This window comes from Pleurodeles waltl, chromosome 3_1 (genome assembly GCF_031143425.1).
Source record: "Pleurodeles waltl isolate 20211129_DDA chromosome 3_1, aPleWal1.hap1.20221129, whole genome shotgun sequence".
NCBI classification, from domain to species: Eukaryota; Metazoa; Chordata; class Amphibia; order Caudata; family Salamandridae; genus Pleurodeles; species Pleurodeles waltl.
In genome coordinates, this window is record NC_090440.1 from 1187473306 (window position 1) to 1187497425 (window position 24120).

At 44.8% G+C, this 24120-nt stretch overlaps 1 protein-coding gene across 4 annotated transcripts in view; it reads right to left on the reverse strand.

Annotated features, from left to right (window-relative positions):
* Positions 1-24120, reverse strand: part of KCNJ5 (potassium inwardly rectifying channel subfamily J member 5) — a 291234-nt gene that overhangs the window by 236309 nt on the left and 30805 nt on the right. The window contains exon 1 of one of the 4 annotated variants that reach the window (XM_069224502.1): positions 10671-10904. The exons of the other annotated variants lie outside the window; for them this stretch is intronic. The gene's annotated coding sequence lies outside the window, so the exon portion shown is untranslated. Of the gene's footprint in view, positions 1-10670; positions 10905-24120 lie in introns of those variants that run through there. 4 annotated transcript variants of the gene reach the window in all.

A 24120-nucleotide genomic window follows, 5' to 3' on the forward strand; every position in this document is an offset into this window, starting at 1 on the left:
ACCCTCCAGGGGTCTCGTCGGCGGTGAGTCATCAGCGATGTCAGGCGGGCCCCTGTCAGCATTTCTCTCACTGAGCGCTCTCGCTTGGATTTGGACGCCGCCATGGCTCACGGGCCCAGTCTCGGTTTGCCGGATCAGCCCCACCAGTCTCTCCAAAAGCTCCGTCCGAGACAGATCACCAGGTGTCGCTGTGTCAGAGACTGCGCCTGGACCTAGCACTTGGTAGCCACCTCTTGCAAAGCTTCTCTTTTATAGCCTCTGCCTCCTCATGTACGGGCCCGCACTTACTAGTACTCCTTGTGGATGAGTATAGCAACCTCGGGGCAAAGCGACGGCCTCCCCTGCCTTTGCCCAGGACTTCAGGCCTCTCCTCCGTCCCGCCGAGGCCCGCTAGGGTGGGGGGGTGCCGACCTCCAACCCCCGGCCAGATCCTGTGTGCGGGGGCGCCCTCCGCGCCGAAGGCGATCGAATGTGCTGGAGTCTAGGCCCCCACTGCGGTCCCGCTGCTTGCTGGGCCCAAACCGAGCCCTCCAGGCCTTCGGCCCCTCCGGCGCTGGGTCCAGGAAGCCGCCGGAGGAAGGCCCGCCTTGCGGCCCAGGCCGCCGCTCAAGCCGCTCCGCAGCCCGACCACGTTTCGGGGCCGGCCGCTCCTCTCCCAATGGGAGCAGCGTAGCGCGCCTCAGAGTCTCTGCCGGGCGGCCAACAGCCCACAGAAGCGCCCGTCGCTTCGGGGGGGGGCCTCAGGGTGTGTCCCCCGCCGGGCCAGTCAGCGGTGTTCCGGGCTAGGGCGGCGGAGCTCGGACAGGCACGTCCTAGCGCGCCGCCATCTTGGCCACGCCCCCGGCAATCACTATGAGCACATGTTCACAAACATTGACATCTATCCCAACTAGCAGATACGTCGCCATAGCTTTTGCTTTACACATTTTTTCTATTCTCTGTAACACTTAGGCACAACACTTGCCTCAATATTTGCAAAAATTACAGTTATTCAGGAAATATTTACAAAGCATATTAGTATTCCCCATGCTATTGCCTTCATTTATGCGGAGTGGCCACCAAGCTACCCAATTTCCCTAGGAGTCCCAGAAACAAATCATATTCTGTGACAAGACAGATATTGTGTTGATGCTAACTCATGGGGAGATAAATTGGGTGTCTCCTTTTCTCAAACCACAACAATGGGTTCCACTGAGGAGTACCAAATCTGATGGTTGAGGGTTATCTTGTGGGATCTAGGGCCCCAAAGCTTTTGCAAAGACCAAAAATCATGCAGAATGTGTAGTATATGTTGTATGGTCATAGATCTCAAAGACAAAAAGTCAAGGAATTACAGACTTGAGGAAGATGTTTAATAATGAATACATTATCTGTACTTATCTCAAGGAAATTAAGGTAATGGGGACACCACAAAAATAATGGTTAATCTACCAACAAAACTTGAAAGTCCTGTAGGAATGAAAAACAGAAAGCAGGGGAGTCTCTTGGAGATCAAGCTAGGTTTCAGCCAGATAGAGAATATGGAGGCTTACAACAGATGACAAATCAGTGCTCTCAAAATACTCTTTGACCCCTGATCCAAAATACAGGACGTCTGATTTAAGCCCAGATGGAAGGTTTCAGAAGAATGATCTGAGAATAGGTAATGGGCGACTATTGTTAGTATGGAAAATTCCTACACCTCGGATTGACCAATGAATCTCATTTGAGATAGCAATTGTGTAATTTAAAAGCATGTGAAGCCCAGTGTATTACACCTACACAGAAAACCTTCCAGAACAAAAATGCATTGCAAACCCTGTCGTGTATTCTGATTTTTCAGCTATAAAAGAATGCTCACAGTCTTATTACAGCGTTTCTTTAAATATTGCCCTACAGTGAGTAACTAATTTCTGTACATTTGCTAATGACCTAGCGTAACTGTCTAATTCATTATTCTGAAATGCATTCCAATCCTCGTCTATTTGATGTAATCATTATGGAATGTTTACCTTTCTGTTGTTATATAAGATATACGATACCATCGCCACACGAACCAGGAGGGAGTTTTTAAGGATACGCGAGCTGTTTTAGGTATTTTATTTTGAAATTCATTTTATTATGGGTTGTGTAATGTTTTGTCCTTTGTATGGGTCCAATCTTCTTTTAACAAACACGTATTCCATAATTTTGACTGATTTGTGATTAAAGCAACAGAAATCGTACGCATGGCTTGTAATATTATGTAACTGGGATGCATTCTAATATGATTATCAGTTCACTTCAAAGTCACAACGGACATAGATTTTCCACTTGTGGGTTTCCCTTTTAATAACCGTTGCTTTTATGCCGTTGTAAATGAACCCTTGTAGCAGGAAATAAAGCGCCTTGCCGCCTTCCTGTGATGGGCATATCATAACCCTTTCCTATGACAACTGACCGCTGGCTGTCGACAGAGCTGACTTTAATAGATACATCTGATGTTAAGGGAATAAGCATAACTTATTTAAACAGCTGTGAGTTTATAGCTGTCCTACAGATAGGCATTTCCTGGGAAGTTAGGAGGCTCTTTTGCAGTTTCAGGTGATCTACTTCGGTATTGAGGAATAGAGGTTTAATAACTCCCATCAATTGTTTTGGACACCCATTCTTCATTCGTCCAAATAACTTGAGTATCTGTATACGTCAATTGCAAGAAGCCATAACTAATAATTCTGCTCCTATAATGGCAATATGATTATTTGGACATAACTCTTGCAGTAGCTGAGGTCACTTCCTAGAGAGAAAGGGGGTGTTTTTTTCTAAAGTATTCTACCCAGCTATTAATTTGTCCCTTTGAACATTATTTATGTGCGGGCACCTCCGCCGACTTGGTCGCCATGTGTAGGCGGCGCTGGCTCTGATATCTGTCTACGCCCGCTGTCTGCGCACCGCCATCCACTCTTGGTTTTCAGAGCCTGTCAGTTGTGCCTTTGATCTCCCCTTCTTTGGAGCTCACCGCTTCCTGCTCAGTCATCTTTAAGCCACTTCAAAATCTCCCCAGATCCTCAGAAGCTCGGGCTGTTGTTTTGACGAGATGCTCTTAAGAACGACGTCCAAGCACGGTAATAGGGCCAGTTATGTTGTTTCGCTCGGTGGTTTATAATGCCGGGCCTCGTGCCTCTTCTGAGAGAATCAAGCGATCTCCAAATCATGGCCAGTGCTACCTGCATTGGAGCCCTGTCCACACACATTCTTTGAAAGAGGATGTCAGAGCTTGACTCAAAACAGTTTTGGCTCAACAAAACAGCATTACCACTTTTCTGTTTGGTTTCCAAGATTTTAGTTCACTCGTTTTGGTAGTTTTCTACAGTACACAAAATAGGTAGGAGCCATCAATCGTGATATGCTGAGGAAGGATAGTCAGTGGGGTCCATTTTGCACAACAGTAAAGAAACCTTGATGTCCAGAGGTTTTACATTAAGGGTCTGATGGTGCACGACACCGGAGGAGGAACTGAGTCAGTTAGCAAAGTCCCTGGTAGCTGATCAAAGGTTTAGATTATACTAGACAGAACTGGATGGCGTCGAAACTTCTCTCAAACCAACTGATAAAAGATAAACAAATGGTAAAGCCTAGGTTTAATGAGTCATGGCAAATTAAGGAACACACCAATTGGTTTGTGAACTCCTGACCAGACAACAATCAAGCATGGTGAATATGTGTTGAACCCAGTTTCAAATGCGCAAATAGGTAATTCAAAGTTGATGAGGTCTGTACATGAACAGTTATGCCCCAGAATATCTGTGGTCAGACTTCTGTCCATTGTATGTTTGTTTGAGGAGGTAGATCTCAGTCTTGTGGACTGATTTTACTTCTGCAAGGCCGGACCTTTGCAGACTACTAAATTTCATTGGTTTTCTGCTTTTGAGTCAGAACGATAACTCAGTTTTTAATTTTTGAGTTGTTTTTCAAGTACTCTTAATTCTCCACTCCTGTTGTGAACAGCCATCAGGATTGCACATCAGTGGTTGGCTGACAGTCAGACCTTTGTCTGCACTCACCACACTGCAGGCACCCAAACTAGACCATGTACCCCCTCTTCACTCTCTGCTGCATATGGCCTTGTGCACCTTGTCATTTTTATGTATGCCTGCCATGCATGTGCTGTCTCTGCAAGATGTATTGTGTACTCTTGGACACTTGGAGCCCACCCATGGCATACCATTCATTGGCTTCATTGTCACTCTTGCTGTGTCCTAATTGGCCAGCACTTGGCAATGCCACTTCCTGTTATTTGGTTTATGGCATGGACCAAATACTGATAGGTTTACTTTAATTTAGGTAATTTCACAATCCATCCACTGCTTGTGCGATATAGGTACATATGTTTTCCTTATGCTTCACATCCATGTTGCTTCTTCCTCTCCAACCCTCCAATCTTGCCCATGTTACTTTCTAGCATCCCACCCCTTCCTTTGTCTGTGTTGATTCTTCTCTCTCACCTCACATTGTGTTCCCCCTCACCTACCTTGAGAAAGAAAGGAGATTTGAGTCAGGCAGTGCCGCCTGTGCCATAGCCTTTTTTTACCTCCCTCCCATTTCCCATGCCTCCCACCCCAACCTCTTCCTTGTTGTCTGTGCTGCCCAACCTAGCGGTGCAAGTGAACAAAAAACAAAACACTAGGCATACACCAGGTGTGGATCCACAGGGCTGTGAGAATCTCCCTCTACTAATCAAAATAAATATACATCCTTGCTCCACCCAATAACCAAGATCAAAATAACTTAAAAGCAAGTACTTTGGTCAAATGGCATCAAACTCACTAACACTGTGCGTGAAAGGTCCCACAAAGCAAACACTAGCCAAGAGGTAGCTCAGTAGGTTGAACAGCCTTCTGTATGTCCTGTCTGCAAGCGTGAGTCTGTTATAGTAGAATCAAGCTTCTCTACCCTTTTTATTAGAGCACTCAAATTTGCAATACTATATGCTATGCCAACTCTGTGTTGTTTTATTGTCAAGTGCGTTTAATATACTTGTATGGCTCACATTATCAAGACACAGAGCACAAGTAGAGTTGCCAGCGGTCACAAAATCAGTTTCAGTTGGGGTTGGAGCCTATGCATTCTCAATTTCTCTATGTCTCTCTGTGTTACACTCCTTTTGTCTTTTTCTTCAATGCTTTGTGAAGTTGCAAGTCAAAGCATGGAAAGGGTCACAAAAATACTGCCCCAAATGTTAGAAAATAGCAGTTTGAGTAGCTTGAATATTCAGAGGTATTTCTATGGGTATCCTCTGAATTACAGGGGAAGCATTGAAATGCAACTTGCAATTAAACACTGACATCGGGCTACACATTTGTAGGGGGGTAAAAACAAACCTGTTGACACGCTCTCTTGTTCCCAGATGGACAAATTCAGAGCAGAGAAGCCCGAGATAGACACTCTCATGACCCACCCAGTTCGACTCGCAACTGTGGAAGTTGGTTCGAGGGAGGAGAGACTCAAATACATAGCAGCGATGACTCTGGCCCCAACCACACATTGTCATTACCAACAGTGTTACCAAACATTATTAGCACTGGTACCTGGGAAGATGCCTGAGCCCTATCGCTGCGGTGACGGCAGGGTAAAGTTGTTCATCCTTTGGGACATGTACATGGGAAAATGCAGTTCATGGGTTGCTGAACACCTGGCATCCATAGCGTACAACCTCAAACTCCAGGGAAAGCCACATCCCACCAATAATTTTCTAATATGCCAAGAGTTGAAAGCCTCTGTTAGAACCGAGCCAAAGGTCAGAGACGACCGAGCCCCAATAGACTTCACCTCACTACTGCACATTTTAGATCAGACATCAGCGACGTGCAACTCATAATATGGGAACATCTTCTTCAAGACAGCATTTACATAGCCATTTTGTTTTGGGCTTTCTCGGGCATCAGAACTGGTGGCTTGCTCAAGAAACAACTGTAGTGTCAGGGCCTTGGATATAAAGTACCTTAGAACAAATAATCTTTTCAACAATAGTCTTGTGCGCTAGGCAAAAACTGATGCGGAAGGCAAGAGAAGGATTGTGACACTACACAGACTAATGTGTGATGATGGCTATTGCCCTGTAACGCTGTTAGCTTTCTAACTGGAGGTGCAGGGAATTGGAGATGGCTGCCTGTTTTTTCACAAAGGCGGGTACCCATTGACGATTTACCAGTACAGGAGGGTAATAACATGGCACTGGCAAAGATTGAGCTTATGGGGGAGGGTGATTTGTGACTCATTCCTTCCGAATAGGGGCAGCAACCACAGCATTCAAAGAAAGCCTGTCAGAGGACAGCATAATAAAGACTGAGAGGTGGGAATATGAGGGCTTTAAACCTTACATTCACCCATAGGGGCCCTAAATGCAACTATAACAAGCGCTCCAGCCATGCACAGTTTTCTCATCAATAATTTTATTGTAAATATTGCAGTGATATTATCAATGATGTCATAGAACATGTCATGACTGATGTAATAAGTGGGGTAATTATCAGAACATGGGGAGGGCGCAAATTATAGTTCCCTTAGGGTGCGAGTTAGAGTTTCTGGAGATAAGTATAACTATAACTGCTGAATTCTCATGGTTTTTTGTGTGTAAATTCTGAACCTAACTATAACGTCCCTGTAACCTTTGTCTTTTTTGTGAATTTCTAAGGTTATTTTAATTCTATTTCCGAACTATAAGGACCCTGTAACCTTTTTTTTTATTGAATTTATAGGTTTTTTTTTTAACATCAAGTCATATTTAATTACCATATGTTAATCATCACACCGTCGTGCAGGCCCTTGGCCGTGTGCGGCGGAGGCTGCAGGCAGAGCCTGGCCTACAATCAGACCCTGTGGCCAACACCCCACATGCAACCAACCCCACGCTGTGCACAGCCTTTGGCAGTGCACAGCATGTGGTTGGCTGATGGGCTTGGCTGCAAACCAGGCTCTGTGGCCAACCCTCCGAATGCACCCAAGCTCAAGCTGTGGGTCTGTGAGTGGGTATGTGAGTGAGTGTGTGAGTGGTTCTGTGAGTGCGGGTATTTTCTTTTTAAATCTGGATCAGCGGATCCATTGCAGATTTTCATGGTGGGCACGCTATGCGTCACAGAGGATCCATGGATCCTTGTGCGCCCTCACAAAAACGTTTTGGGCAATTTCTTGACCATGAGGGGTGTGCTTTGAGATCCCCTTTTTCTCCACCCCGCTTGATGAATCACCCCCACACTTTCCAGACATCAGCTGGAGAGAGTGGCAAACTAGTTTTGAACTTTTTATGAAGATTCACCAAACAGCACCAAAGTTATTAGCAAAAAAAACCCAGCTTTTCCTATGGAAACTAGGTCCTAACTATAACTACCCACTGTCAGGCAAAATATATGGATATAGTTAAATATATATATATATATACATATGTAGGTATATAGGTTTATATAGGTATATTAATATAGGTAAATATATATATATATATATATATATATATATATATATATATATATATATATATAGATAGATATATATCTGGATGGCCCAGTCGAAGGCTTTCTGTAGAAACATTAGGCCAGCTTCCTTGTAGCACCTCGCACTTTGCACTTTTGAAATGAAAATAAAATATATTTTTTAAAACATAATCAGCTCGTTCCAGCTTGTGCTGTCTCCTGGTTCCGCATGGGCAAATGGATATATATATATATATATATATATATATATATATATGAGGGCCACTGGAATTATTTGGCAGGGAAGGGCCAAATTATGCAGAAGGGTTGAGTGAATTGTGTGGCAAGAAATGGCAAATTATGCTGCATTATGAGGAATATTTTGTGACATTTTTACCTCATTATGTTGTCATTTTGAAACTTATTAACACTGGCTGGGCACTCGTTGCACTTCATTAGTGCCAGTTTAGAACCTAAATATAGCAATAGGCTACAGCAGTGGTTCCCAAACTGTGCGCCGTGGCACCCCTGTGCGCCATTAGAACTAGCCAGGGGCGCCGTGCTCCAAGCACAGAGTTCAGGGAACCACTGGATCATAGCAAGTGTCTGAATGGGAAATATTTTCCACTGACACTGGTCAAAATAAGCAACACTGACACTGTTCCCAGATGCATGTAACAATACAAAATGTTCACCTCTTTTACATACTTAATCGATTCTTAGCAACTCAGCCTTGTCTAAAAAAATAATTTTATGGACACATACACTAGCAGTTGAGGGCCAATGCGAAATTTGACGGAATGCCACATTTAAGGACATTCTTTCAGAAACTCAAGAGCTATAAACTGCAAACCAGAGGGCCACTGTCGACCTTTCCATCTGTTGTGGTTTGTTTTCGCTTGTCATGTGGAACTCTTTCTCGATTTTGTACTTTAAAAAGCAATTAAGAATATATAAGGAAATGGACACTTCAGTCCTTCTATGAAAAAAAACAACAGGAAAATGGCATTGTTTTCCTGTGACTTTTTTAATAGCATCTGGATGTGAAAAAGATGACTGACTAATCCCTTTTGGTTAAATTATTTTTTTAAGTTTAGTGCAGACAATTAATCACACACAGCCACCTATTACCAGTGACCGGTGAGTAAACGATTTTTACCAACTACCTAGCACCCCATTCCCTTACAGCCCCCCTCCCATTACATCTCTCCTTTAAAAGATTTAATATCAGGTATGCTGTGCATAGTTAGTGTCTTAAACTCCTCAATACGCTGACCGCATCTATCATGATCCCTAAGTGTGTCAGCTAGTCCCTTGGCTTAACTACTGCCAGGTTTGCTGTGACTAGTCAAAACACTTCTATCTGTTACCCTTAATAGTGTAGTAGCATGGCAGCTTTCATACCAAACACAGGCCAACAATCCTGTTACTCTGGCAACTGTGAGAGGTTGCAATGTCACTTCCTATGTGGAAACTCTGACAGGGTTATCGTGTTGTCACTACTGCGCCACATAGGGCTACCGTGCATTTACTTGCACTAAACAGGAGGCTGTGACGCAAGATGGCTTGGTAGGCAAGCGCGGATTATGGCCACTGCCTCAGAGTGACAGAGCAGTGCCTTTGGCTGCCACAAGAAAAGCCTGGGGTTACTCACTACCAAGTTTGTCACCCTGTTGCAGGAAGCTAAGGACAGCGTGCTAGATGTTAAAGCGGTCATTTAGACTTACACACACACTAGAGAGGCACTTTATATGTTCAGGGGTCTAAGAGCGCTGCCTTCCCCAATCATATTTGTTTGCTGGTGGGTTGCAGTTCTAAGGAGCCAAATTTTTTTTCACCTGTGGCACGGCTAGGAGAGGGTGGCAAAGTATGAGACACCTGGAAATGGCGGGTTCTCATCTCAAGTCTTGCTTTTAGACCACAGTAATTGTACATGTCAGTCATTCGTGGATCCACCCTTTTGCTGTCTCTGCGAGGTGCTCTTATTTTCCAAGCTGCTTGGGGCAAAGACATATGTTTTGTGGGGTGCCCATGGGAGCCATGTTGACCAAAATATAGGCAGTTCCATGGAGGCAAAATGCTGAGCTTGTCCCGCAGCATGCCCTTACTCAAATGTTGATGGAAAGGACCAGGAATTAAAGAAGTCACCAAAGCTCAAGAAAAATAAATAAGCAACTTATCTGTCAATTTTTTGTAGTGCCTACCAATCAAGCCGGAGGCATGAGGGCACAGACAGGAGGCATGAAAAAAAAGACAGGAGGCAAAGACAAACAGCCAGTGGGCGGGAACACACAGACAGGAGGCAAGAACACACACATGAAGCTTGAGGACACAGACAAGATGCAAAAACACTCAGACAGGAGGCATGGGGACACAGGAAGCAAGGGCATACAGACAATAGACAGGAACACACAGACGGTAGGCACGGACACACAGACAGGGGGCAAGAACAACATACAGCTTCACCCCCATTATTTTCAGAGAGAAAAATGGAAGTACTCCTGAGGCCGGACTTACATCACCCACATGCCAAACATAAGTAACATAATGGGGAGCCGCGGTCAATGGCCCATAGGTCAAGGGAGCCGTAGGACAAAAAAGTTTGGGAACCACTGGGCTACAGAAAGGTGACCAGTTAAACTTTGCAAAGGGCTTTTCACTGCGCTACATGTGTCGGTGTATTTTTAGTAACTTTTGAACCATTTGAGCTATAAACAATATTTTTTGTTAAAATCCTCAGATTATGCGACAGATGGTGGATAGTGTGAAAAATGCGGCAAATGTATAGTTATGCGGAAATTACTGCAGCCGCACAGTTGCATAATTCCACTGCAGTTTGATGAATCTTCACAAAATTTTCCAAAACAAGTGTTCCAGAGAATCATGTTGTACATGGGAAGTTTTGGGGCAATCTGTCACAAGGGGCTGAGAAAAAGGCAGGGTCAAAATAAGTGCATTTCCCATTATTATTCCCACAGGGATTTTAGACATGACTACAGCCCGAACCGCTTGGCTGAATTACACCTTATTTGTCAGGAAAGTAGCACTTGATCTGAAAGAGTACTTTTGTTAGTTGGTCTAGATCCATTCAGTAGTTTTTGAAATATTAAAAGAAAAAGAAATATAGCTATCTAGATGCGCAAAAGATTAACAAATAAAAACAAGCTCATGCAGCGATCTGCAAAGCTCTGATTGGGACACGGCTGAAGTCGAGTCCCAGAAAATAGGATAAGAAATAAGAAATACCTTTGTGTCGAGTTTGCACTACATAAAGCTGCAAAAAAAAAAAAATGAAGTTATTCAATACATTTGTGTTGAGTTTGCGCTACATAAAACCACAACAAAATAAAAAAAGACCCCGCAAACTTTGCAAAGAAACAGCAAGAGGCACGAAAATAAGGAAGAGGAAGAAACAACATACGTCCACACAGCCCGAGGCAAAAGAGAAAAATTGTGCGCTTCACTAAGTTACATGGCCGATCGTGCAATAATCCTAGATAAAATAACATGAACTACAATAATTAGGATGGTAAAACATACTAGAAGCAGAATGGTATCAAGAAAAGTGAAACATAGGAAAAGTCCCACTATACTGTCAGTATAAAGGATATGTGATTCCTACCTATTCCACTAATGTTCTATGTTAGAGAACAGCAGGATAAGCCCTGGCCCGCCTTTCAGGACCACCCCCCCCGGGAAAACATGATCCTTCATACCTGAGTATGACAGTAGTGGAGAAGCCTCTTGTCTATTGAGACACCCTCCATGTAGGCCAGGGAACCGGCAGTCTCAGCGAGCAGCTATAGCAAAGACAGACAGCATGCATTAGTGGTCCTCTTGCTGGATGTTAGGGGGGCCCAGGGCAATGCAAGAAAAGTGGCACATCATGATCACAGCTGATGTGCCACTTTCTTGTAAATATGCCCCATAGTGCCTAAACACAGCAATCAGCCTCAAACTCAATTTTTAGAAGCTGTTAACAGCTGAACTAACAACGATATACAGAAGAGATGCTAGAAGGGAAAGCAGTTTTTGGCCAGCAAAAAAAGACGCCAAAGCTATGCTGGGATCCAGTCACTAAAGATCAACATTAAAGCAACCAATAAAAATGTCTACTATAGTATGGCAATTTTAGCTATATGGAAAGGAAATAAAGCAACGTGGAATAGGCAGAGTGGGGAAAGTGGTGCTTTACTTCCAAAATAGCACTAATGTAATACCAGATACCTGTAGCCTAAACAAATTTAAGTAACATGTCCTTAATATCTGAGAATACACTTGCCAAATTACAAAGGGACCAGAACCATGCTGCCCCACCCATATTTAGATTTATAAGTATTAACCAAATTGTGCCTGCCCTCAGGTAAATCCATTGGATCTTGGTTATAGAGATAGTTGAATGCAAGACCATTTCCATTATCCACAAATCACTCCAGTCACTCCTCTGGTACGTAACCAAACACTTTAGGTCTTCCAACCGCCAGTGCAAGATCTGCCTCCCTGAACCTACTGGTTCCCTACTCGCATAGGCATAGTGTTTGGCAATCACTCCTTATGCACAGATGTATGCTATGGAATGCCCACTAGCTTCTCAGCTGCCTTCCATCCCTGAAGTCATCATCTCCTTTACGCTCCACCTTCTTCCCCTCACTTTCCACAGGAGGCCAATTCTAACTGTGCTCCTGAAAAGCAACCATTTCCCCAGGCCCAGCTGCCACTCCCTGAGGTTTGAGATTATTTGTTGTGAGAGGAGTTACTGTGCTTGCCCAAGCTGGCCTATTGTCATTCTGCATGTGACAATGAGTTGACTGACTTTGTGAGCATAGTGAGATTGACTCTGCTCACCAACCCTAAGATTGTAGCAGCCTTTTGGGTTGCACACCAGTGGCCAAAACCAAACCAAGAAAGGAGCCCATTTTATACACAGTAATCAACAAAATCATCTCACAAAATGGTCCGGCCATAGGCCCACCAGTCCACTGTGGATTCTCTGCTTTTCCTACTTGAATCTAGAGTCTTCCTTGAGCCTCAAAGCACTTAAGTCTTGCATGGTGGACTACTGTCTGTTATTACTTTGTGGGACACAGTGCACACACACAGATATTGTAAGACGTTTGTAATGAGGAATTATTAGTCACAGAACACATTTTTGGGTGTTTCATTCTATAACCTCTTGATCTAAATCAGTCCCTTTTAAAAGGTATTGCTAGGCTGGCCAGATAAGGTGCTAATGAGGCATATATAATTAATTTGACCTACTGTATTTGAGTTTCAATACCTTTATCACCGCCTAGAATAAGTGTTGACTGCTCACTGTCACCACCTTTGAAGAGACAAGTTTCTAAAAGGAATAACTCTTCTCCAAATTGAATAAAATAATCAGCTCTGAAACAGCAGTTGCAAAAAGCACTATCCCCCACCGATGCTGCCAATAAATCACCTATTGCCCTAACTCAAAGAAAAGCTCTCACAATATAATTCTGCTTTTTTCTTTTACAGAAAAATATTTTTTTGTAACCTCTAGCTCAAAATGAGCCAAGATTTTACAAGAGGGGATGTGGCCAAGAGGCCTACTTCTGCCCATCATGCATCAAGGGGAACTAGGCTTCAATCCCAGCCTTGGTTCAGCATAATGTGAATCCAGGCAAATCTCTGTGCAGCAAAACAAAAACTGTAGTCTGGGTCTGTTGTGAAGCACTCTGATATCTATGGCCAATGTTCATGCTGTGTAAAGCTGCCAAAATACAATGTAGACCTGCTTTCACCCAGGCTCTGGTTTCATCCTCCAAGAATTAAAGATGAAGCGTTAGGCTTTAATGCCATAAAGAGATGTGCAGGTACTGGCTGAATTACACAGTGATAAACTGGAAAATCTAAGATCAGTCCTGGCTTCCCTGCTTGGCCATATTGTGTGATCCTAGACAGATGCTTTATTTCACCATTCTCCATTTTGGTTATGAGCACACATCAGAGCACATTTAAACAAGTGTAGTCAGTTTGAGCGCTGTACAAAACCTCTAGTGTTTGATTAAATAAACTTTATGTTTGACCATGTTTACTAAGAATGTAGCCCATATATAGGATACTCATGAACCTTAACATGCTTCTTAGGACCATTGGAAATATTTGATTTTGCATTTTCCGCATGCTTATAAATTTGCCATATTTGCCACTAAGCCATCTGCTGCATAACCTGCAGCTGTTAACAAAAAATAATTTGGTTTTCTAGCTCAAACGGATCAAACTTGACCAAGAACTCAGCAACACTTGTTGCTCATCTTTCTGTTGCTTATAGCTGTATTTGGATTAATGACAAAATAACGAGGTAATACTATTCCAAAATGTGCTGCATTATGCAGCATAATTTGTCTTTTCTTGCCCCATAAACTAGTAAACTCTGCCACATAATGTGGTCTTTTCTTGCCACATAATTCCAAGGGCCATGTTCTTAGTTCACTAATATAGTGTCACTGGAATAATGTGATTCTGTAACTTTTTTGTATTATTCTGGGTTGGCCATATTTGCAACATAGTCCATCATTTGCTGTATAACCTGCAAATTTTAACAGAGAAAACGTTTCTTTCTGGCTCAAACTAATCAAAAGTTATTAACACCAAGCAACGTGGGTTCATGCGCACTGGAAGGGCCTTAGCAAAGGTTAGCTGGTCATCTTTATGTTGCTTTTTTTTGTATTTGGCTGTTAAACTGGTAGTAATGAGGTAAAATCTTTGCCCTTACATTATTACAGTGTAACAATTACAGAATAAAAAAGTCATAGTACAAACAAATGTGCAGCATAATTTGCCTGTTCTTGCCACATAAAATTAGTCGACCTTGCCACATAATATGGTGCTTGGTAAAATCACATGAACAAAGGTAAAATGCTTGTGTGTGTCAAATGTGCTTTTTTAGGTTTCACCTGCACAGCGCTTGCACTGTGCTTGCAATATCTATTGTATTTACTATAAATCTTAAAAGGACCTTACTTCTCACCCTCACATTTCATTGGTTCTGGTGTTTGCCTCTTATTTTTTCTCTGTTTTCATTGGCTGTACCACACTATTGCCTGTTGTTTCTCAGTGTGTTTCTCCTATCAATTTCCCATCGACCAAGTACTGTGTTCGCTCGCTTTGGTGGAACTTCTTTTAACTGTCACTACAAGAGCTAGACTATTGCTTTAAAGCTGCAGCCCTGCCCAAGTGCTATGGGCTCACTACATGGAGACCTCGTGATCCCAGTTATGCGTAGTAGGAAGCCAAGCTCTCATCGCAACAGCGCTCACCTGTCTCCCTGGGGCAACATGCACTCACCAGTCCCCCCTGGGCTGAAGCAGGCCCCCCACTCTAATTTCTATTTTGTTTTCTCTACTGTTGCTTGTTTTGAATCTGTTTGCCTACTGCAAATGCACCTATCTAATTTTTGTTTTGTTTGAAAAATAAGCAAATATAATTAAAGTATAAAAATAAAATGTCCAGGACCTGCTTCAGGCACTTCTGGGCGATTTTAATCACACATTCTGCTCTATTTTAAGATTCGAGCAGATGAGCATACAAGATGGCTGGCACTGCTTCAGAACGCACAATTCAAATGCATTCCCATTATGCGTTCCAAAGCAGCTCAGGTCATTTTGTTTGAATCCACTGTAGCTCGACACTGTAAGACCTTATCGTCTGTTATTTTGTGGCAGAAACTGTCTGAGCTGCGGGACCCGGCTGTGCCATGCCTCCTCGTTGCTCTTACCTAGTCCAACAAACAAAAGCGTGGGGGAAATTAGAGTTTTAAAACAGTGTGTTTAACCTCCTAAGTTGATCTCATTGATCTAAGCCTTCAATCCTTGGTGGTTTACTGATCCCTAGACTCTTTCACACAGTTCTGTGTCACAGTTGTGCAAAGGCTTGTTGCCTTATGTTTTTTTATTAGAACAGAACTAGCTTTATCAGTGCTATGTAGTAAACTACAAGAACATGTAAGTGGAAGCGCTTTGTGCTCTGCTCCTTAAGTCACTTCTGTCCGCAGCTTGGCTTCAACGGTTAGTTCAACTACCTTGGAATGTATAGCAGACATCATATTACCAAGACGCTCAAGAGGGCAAAGCAACACTTCATAAGCTTTCCCATTTCACAGGTAACATATGGTACATTACAATAAAATGTGAATCTTAGAAATAGATACTGATTATACAAAAACGTGTCATTACCAGTAAAAATCATTGATTGAAAGAAAAATCACCTTCCTTCATTGAGTCACTATGAACAGAACAAAGCCATTTGTTATAATGGTGGGACTTGAACAAAGTTTGTGGACTATTGTTTGAAAAAATCCCATCGCTCATCCTAAGTTGTGCACAAAAAAAGTTGTGAAACCACAGTGTGCGAGAACAGGGCTGATTGCAGAGGCCCCCTAACTTTTTGCCCCCATTTTCCACTTTTTGCTGGTGTTTTCCTGACTCTGATGGTGCCATGGGTACTGCTAACCAGTCCCAGGGTCTGTGCTCTGTGTAAAATCAGTAAGCAAATTAGGCTAATTATAATTGGCTAAGTCAACCTACCTATAAGTCCCTAGTATATGGTAGGGCATGTAGGCTTAGGGACCCCAGCATAGGTAGTGCACCCATAGGTGCACTGCTGAGGTGCCCAGTTGTTGTAATTTAATAGCAATTAGATTAAGCATTAGCAGAAGACATCTTGTATTTAGCAACTATTGTGAACATTTCACGGAATCCATTTTGTATTCATGGCAACCATTTTCTCTGCCATGTGCTCTGTCCTACCTTTCTGTTAACTACTCTTGAAAATCTGTCTAGTGAGAAGTTATATTTAGCATCTCCCACTTTCGCACATGCCCAGTAAGATCTGCAGCTGTTAGTAATCAGTGACAGACATTAATGTGTCAACTAGTCCTTGAAAACTGTTAACCCCTACTACCTGTCGACAGTGCATTTCTATATGACCTTATATGTATGTAGGTCTTGCTTCTATAATTGTACCACCTTCTTTTAGCCCCTGCGTGGGTATAAAAGGACCATGCTCTCTTAGTTCAGTGTGCTACTTCAAACATTACTGAAGGGTGCTGTTTGAACTGTAGTACCACCTCATGAGGTTTAATAAACTTTGTCTTTTATTTCAGTTTCTGTGCCAACTTCTTCCTATATGGTCTGATGACTTTGTGCAGAGAAGGGTGCACCCCTTGCACTAGTAGGCCTTGCTGAGGCTTACTTCGACAAATTGGCGCCCGAACAGGGACTCATCGGCGACTCGGACGCCCAACGGATTGGTCGCGTGAAGGATTGGGATCTCGCTGCGGACGATCAATGCCTGAGGAGACCTGAGTCTTAGCAACCACGGAGTTTTTCCCTTCTTTCTGATTTGACCATCCAGGTGGAGCCGGTTCTCGACTGAGATCCTTTTTGTTCATTCGTCATGCAGTGACCATTTGGTCGAATTTAGAACTTGGCAGTTGGAACCTGGATGCCCTGTGATTGGTAAGATCCATTTTACGGCACTTGCTGTGGGTTTTGATGCCTTTGTTTGGTAATGAAGTTTAGCACCACTTACTGTGGCTCTCGTGTTTTGGGTGACTAGTCAATTTGTGTCCTTTGAATTGATATATAAATTGCAATTTATATAGGCAGGTAATGAGGAGAATTTTCTCCAATTTTATTTTGATTTGAACGGCACCTCAAGTGCTACTTTGATTATAATATTGCATATTCTGCACTATTTTTGGCATGCCTGTTTTAAGCGCACTTCGTAGGATGTGTTGCTTTTGTAATGGTACCAATTTGAGACTGGAAGAATGGCAACTGGCACCCCCAGAGGGGACGCCCAATAGAGATATGTATGTTAAACATGGTCTTTCTTCTATAATGTACAGCAAATTATGGAATAAATACACTCGTGCGGATCCTGAGTTACGTTGGCCTATGCATGGGTCATTTGATTTGCAAAAGATTGAGTATGTGGAACAATGTATTTGTTAGCGAAGGTCTAGGCAAGATATGTTTGACTGTGTACGAATGTGGGAGAAAGAAGTGCGTGGACGAGTGAAGCGTGAGCAAGCCTTGCTTGAGAAAGAGCAGCGGAAGAATGTATATGTGAAAGCATTGGAAATGAGAAAGAAAGAAATAAATGACTTAAAGGAGCTAGAAGAGAAAGAACGTACATTACAGGTAACTGGCCAATACACTGTAAGGCAACCTCTCTATCCCATCCTTAATAAACCACACAATGATTTTTTGTTAGTTGATCGGCCTCCACCTCCTTATGTCGTTCCTTCTGCCCCTCATGAGTTAGCTGAGGTCTCCGGTTCGGAGCAACAGAAGATACGAGACAGTCGCTTTATGTTGCCTGCTGACCGTGCGTCTGAGCTTAGATCTATTGCTCGTAAAACAATTCGTAGCGTTGTCTCTGCTTCTGAACTTTTAGACAACATGAAAGGGTGGACGGAAAAGGAGCAACTATATTTTACTGAGGCATTTGGCACAGAAGTTATTGAACTATTTCGAAAATATTCTGATGAGTTAGAGCCCGATGATGTAGCAGCTGATCACAAGCAAATGCGTGATGGTCTTTTTGTTTTCTCCCAGGTGGCTGATGCAATCAGGCGTTTGGTGAAATTATGTGTTGTGGCAGTCCGTTTGCAAGAGGAGAAAAGGGCCGTGGACATAGTTGCACGAACATCTCAGACCGGCGGGAGCTGCAAGCTTCCATCTTCGGAACAGATAAGACTATGATAGGTCACGCGAAACCAATGCGGGAGGCTGCGCCTTTGTATGTTCCTCCTAAAGGATTGGGTACAAGTGATGATAAAACTTCTGTTGATGCTAAGGGTTATTTTATTTACAATTGGGTGTATACTCCTTGGAATAGGGCAGATGTAATGGCACTTAAAACAGCATTACCTGACCCGCTGAAAAATCCAGCCGCCTTTTATGAGGAAGTTGAGGGAGCAATTAGTTCTTGTACTATGGCTTTGACTGAGATTTATTTATTTTTCAGATTGATATTACTGCCAAATATGTGGAGAACTGAGCGTAAAGTTGATGATCGTGTAGTTTATGGGGTGTCATGGAAAGAATTAGAACAGATGGACGGGGATAGGGAACTTGCGAAAAAGCCGTATCAGTTGATTCTAGATCTTCCCGCAGCCATATTAGTTAAGTTAAAAACAATTATTCCCCCTAAAAAGATAGATTGGACTGTTTTAGCATCTTGTAAGCAAAAGGCAGATGAATCGCTCTCTGATTTCCTTACAAGCTTTGAAGAAGCATTTCATGATTTTAGCGGCCAGTTATTGTCAGATGATATGGGCATACATTTGTTTGTCGATAAATATGTCGCAAATCTGTTACCAGGAATAGCTAGTTGTCTAAAAGCTAGTGAAAGTTCATGGACTAACTCTACTCTGGTTTCTCCTCTGAATATGGCTCAGTATTATGAACGTCAGAAATTAGAAGCAAAAGGTAGCGAGGATAAAAAGATTAAAGAATTAAAGACGAAGGTTATGTTGGCTCAAGCTTATGGTCCCTCTTTTAGAGGTAGTGATAGAGGTGGACGTGGATCTTATGGTTCTTCTTACACTCGTTCGAATTTGTCTGTTGATCAGTGTGCGTATTGTAAGAAATTTGGGCATTGGGCTGCTGATTTTCTAGCACTACGTGTTCAGCAGTGTTCACGTGGTCGGGGACAAATGAGAAATCGCTCAGGATATTCAGGGCATAGAAGAAGCACAAATGATCATGCTAGGGTTGATGCTAATGTACGAGGGCAGGATAGGTTTAACACTTTTGATAGATGGAACCAATACCAGTTGTCTAACTATGTGCAGCCTGATTTCCAAGATTCTGCTTATGCATAGGATTGTGTAGGGTGGGGTGAGGAATCAGTTGAAGTTCCAGTAGATCAGAGGGTCCCTATGTTACAGCACATGTTTTGGGTTCTGCTGATCAGTTTCTGGTTGATACAGGAGCTACTCGTAGCGCCTTGTCTAAACAATTGATTCCAAGGGCTCCCCTGTCTGGCTTAACCATTACATCGATAGGTTTCGATGGAACACCTTCCCCTATCCCCTTGTCACAACCACTTGCATTCCATGTCAATAACTTTACTGCTCCATGTCCATTTTTGCTTTCTCCAAATACACCAGACAGTATTGTGGGTCTTGATATGCTCAAGTATTTCAGGGCTACAATACGATGCTCTCCTGAAAGGGTGCGTGTTATTTTAAATGATAATCATCCTGTGATGGAAAGAGTTTGGCCCTCATTACAACATTGGCAGTAAAAGCCGCTTACCGCCGTGCAGAAGACCGCCAACACACCGCCGCGGCTGCGGAATTCCGCCACAGCTATTATGACCCACATCTCAGAATCCGCCAAAAGTCAGACACTCACACAAGTCCGCCACACCAAAGATCAGTGATAAACTGTCGAAAACAAAACCGACACCGTCACGCCAACAGAAATACGCCCACACTATCACGACACACGAATCCACGCGGCGGTCTTTCATCCGCGGTATTCCATTGGTGGTACACACCACTGCGCTCAAAATACACACACTCTTACAAAACATCCCCACATTGGACAATTCAAAGTACACACACCTGAGACACATACACACACCACTCCCATTACAATATAAAACACACACCCACATCATCCACAAACCCCCACGACAAAAAATGCAGAAAGAAGGCCAGAGAGAGACACCACCAGCAAGAACAACAGCATCCACAGGCACACAACACCATCACCCACACAACTTCCACGCACCTCACACAACACACCACTACACATCACCACACTTATCACCACACACTCCACCCCACACATCACCTACACCACCCCATGGCACGGCAAAGACACCCCAGGTTCTCGGAGGAGGAGCTCAGGGTCATGGTAGAGGAAATCGTCCGGGTAGAGCCACAGCTGTTCGGAGCACAGGTGCAGCACATCTCCATAGCTAGGAAGATGGAGCTATGGCGCAGAATAGTGGACAGGGTCAACGCAGTGGGACAACACCCAAGAAATCGGGAGGACATCAGGAAGAGGTGGAATGACCTACGGGGGAAGGTCCGTTCCGTGGTCTCAAGACACCACCTGGCGGTTCAGCGGACTGGCCGTGGACCCCCACCTCCTCACCCACAACTAACAACATGGGAGGAGCAGGTCTTGGCGATTCTGCATCCTGAGGGCCTCGCAGGAGTAGGTGGAGGAATGGACTCTGGTAAGTCAAAGCTTTACTATTACATCCCCCACCCTACCTGCATGCTATCACATACCCCCACCCTCATCCTCACCCCCAGCACCCCAACTCCTCACAAATGTCCCAACATCACAAACCACACATCCCAACACCAAGCCCTGCATGCAACTACAAAGCATGGACACCCATCACCAAAGCATGGCCACTGCACATACCCATACACCCCCCTAAACCACCATCACACAATCTCCCACACAGGAATGCTAGCACTGGGGTACACGGTCACCCACCCATTGCACACCATTACACACACAGATTTAACAAACATCCTTTTATACCCCTGCAGGACCCCTACCCAACGTCACCGGACAGGAGGGTCCACACATGTCCACACCACCAACAGAGGAGGCCCACAGTGATGACAGCACCTCTGTCCAACTGGATCTAGATGACCAGCCCGGACCATGAGGAACCTCTGGACAGTTGGTTCCCCTCACACAGGCACAGGCCACCACAGACCTTCCCCCCTCTGGAAACACCAGCACAGCACCCACCCAGAGAGCCCATACCTCTGTCCCCAGGACATGTCAATCAGCTGTGTGTCCACCACTACAGGGAACCCAGGATAACCCACCACCCCAACAACAGGGACCTGGGGGCAGTGGTAGTGTGCACACGGTCCAGGGGACGGAGGCACTGGAACACAGGGGAACTGGGAGGGCTGCCGTGCGACAGGGGGCGGACAGGCCAAGGGAACCTACTCTCCACGAGGCCCTCTTCTCCATCATGGGAGCATACCACCACTCCCAGGAGACGATGGCAACGGTACTGGCCAAGTTTCAGGAGACCCAGCGCATGCAGGAGGAACAGTATTTGGGCTTCAGGGAGGAACTCAGAACCATCAGCTCTACCCTGGGCACCATCGTAGGGGTGCTGAAGGAAGTACTCAACACCAGGAGGGACAATGTGACACTAAAAGGGGCCCCTGACACTAGCATGGACGATGAACTGCCCACCACCTCCGCCGGCACTAGTGGACAGGAGGCCCCGCCACAGGACCACCACACCAGCAACCCACCCCCTGCAGAGCGAGAACCACCCCGCAAACGGTCCCTGAGATCCAGGAACAAGACAGAGAACAATGCCAAGACCTCCGCCAAGAAATGAGACCACTCTGATTGTCATCCTACTGTCCCACTTTGTCACCCTGTCCATAATTAAACTGCCTCAGCTCCACTTCCTATGCCCATATGGGCAATGCACCTGTGAGACTAATAGACTGGACTCTGCCATGGACACTCCTCTGCCATCACCCCTCACCATTTCACTACCCCCTCCAATTTTAAGCCTTTAAATAAACACACCTAAAGCACAAAATGATCCGGAGTCTGTCTGTGATTTTGAAATAGTGTATTAGCAATTACAGTGACAATTTATTTTTGAAATAGTAATGTCAACATACCTATGTCACACAGCTCTAGGTGAAAACGACAGACAGGAGAGAGGTAGTAGTGTTAAAGTACATGTAGTAGGCAGGATTGTATTCTTACCTGTGTCTCACTGGAAATATTGCTGGATCACTGAGTCCCTGTTGTGCATGTCTTCTTCCTCTGCCTCCTCCTCATCACTGTCCACAGGCTCCACAGCTGCAACAACACCGCCATCTGGACCATACTCCTGCAGAAAAGGCAGCTGGCGTCGCAAAGCCAAGTTGTGAAGCATACAGCAGGCCACGATGATCTGGCACACCTTCTTTGGTGAGTAGAATAGGGATCCACCTGTCATATGGAGGCACCTGAACCTGGCCTTCAGGAGGCCGAAGGTCCGCTCGATCAACCTCCTAGTTCGCCCATGGGCCTCATTGTAGAGTTCCTCTGCCCTGGTCCTGGGATTCCTCACTGGGGTCAGTAGCCATGACAGGTTGGGGTAACCAGAGTCACCGGCAAATGGTGAGGGGCAACTGTTAGACACACACTAACCTGGAGGGATAACCCCAGACCCAGACAACCATTCCCACTGACTTGCTTCCAGGTGCTCACCTAATAGCCACACACGGTGCCTCTGGAGTTGACCCATCACATAAGGGATGCTGCTATTCCGCAGGATGTAGGCATCATGCACTGAGCCAGGGACCATGGCATTCACATGGGAGATGTACTGGTCTGCCAAACATACCATCTGTACATTCATAGAATGATAACTCTTCCGGTTTCTGTACACCTGTTCACTCCTGTGGGGGAGTACCAAAGCCACATGGGTCCCATTAATGGCACCTATGATGTTGGGGATATGTCCCTGGGCATAGAAATCACCTTTCACTGTAGGCAAATCCTCCACCTGAGGGAAAACGATGTAGCTCTGCATGTGTTTCAGAAGGGCAGACAACACTCTGGACAATACGTTGGAAAACATAGGCTGGGACATCCCTGAAGCCATGGCCACAGTTGTTTGAAAAGACCCACTTGCAAGGAAATGGTCCACTGACAGCACCTGCACTTGAGGAGGGATTCCTGTGGGATGGCGGATTGCTGACATCAGGTCTGGCTCCACTGGGTACACAGTTCCTGGATTGTGGCACGTTCAATCCTGTAGGTGATTATCAAATGTCGCTCCTCCATTGTCGACAGGTCCACCAACGGTCGGTACACCGGAGGATGCCGCCATCTCCTCACATGTCCCAGCGGACGGTGCCTATGAAGGACAACAGCAATCACAGAGTCAAACAACTCAGAGGTACGTACCCAAAGTTTACCCAGAACACCAACCATACACAAAAGGTGGCCTGTATGTGTGTTGAGACTAGGCCTAGGTATGTGTGACGCAGTTGAAAATGAAGCCATGTAAGCCCCTGAAATGGCGGCTGCCTGACCTGTAAAGTGGGACAATGGGATGTGAGGTAACTGCGCTGGAGATGTACACCGTCGCGGTAGGCGGTCGAAGCCCGCAGCGCAATGCTGCATTGGTTAACATTGGACCCTATGGGTCCCAGGAGCCAATGACGATGTACGCCGGCAGTGACGGTACGCACCGCCGCGGACGTGACCGCCATTTTCTATCTGTTCAATCACTCGATACCTGATCTTTGACAGGAGAGGACCTACACTGCAAGTGCTGCTGTGACCTTGGTCTGGAAGAGACAATGGCTTGTGCGTCTGGGGATACGGCCTCTGCCTTCACATCGGAGGAGTTGGAGAAGCTCGTGGATGGGGTCCTTCCCCAGTACACGCTACTCTACGGTCCTCCAGACAAACAGGTAAGTACACAGGGAGCATGTTGTATGGGCTATGCCTGTGTGGAGAGGGCTGGATGTAAGAAGGAAGGGGGCAGAGTGCTGCGTGCATGAAAGACGGTGAATGCATGTGCCACATGGCAAGGGTAGGGATGGGGGCCAATCACTTTGACGGTGCAGCTGGTAATAACTTCTCTTTTTCCCCTGTATATTTCATGTAGGTCAGCACCCACTAGAAAAAAGATATTTGGCGTGCCATCG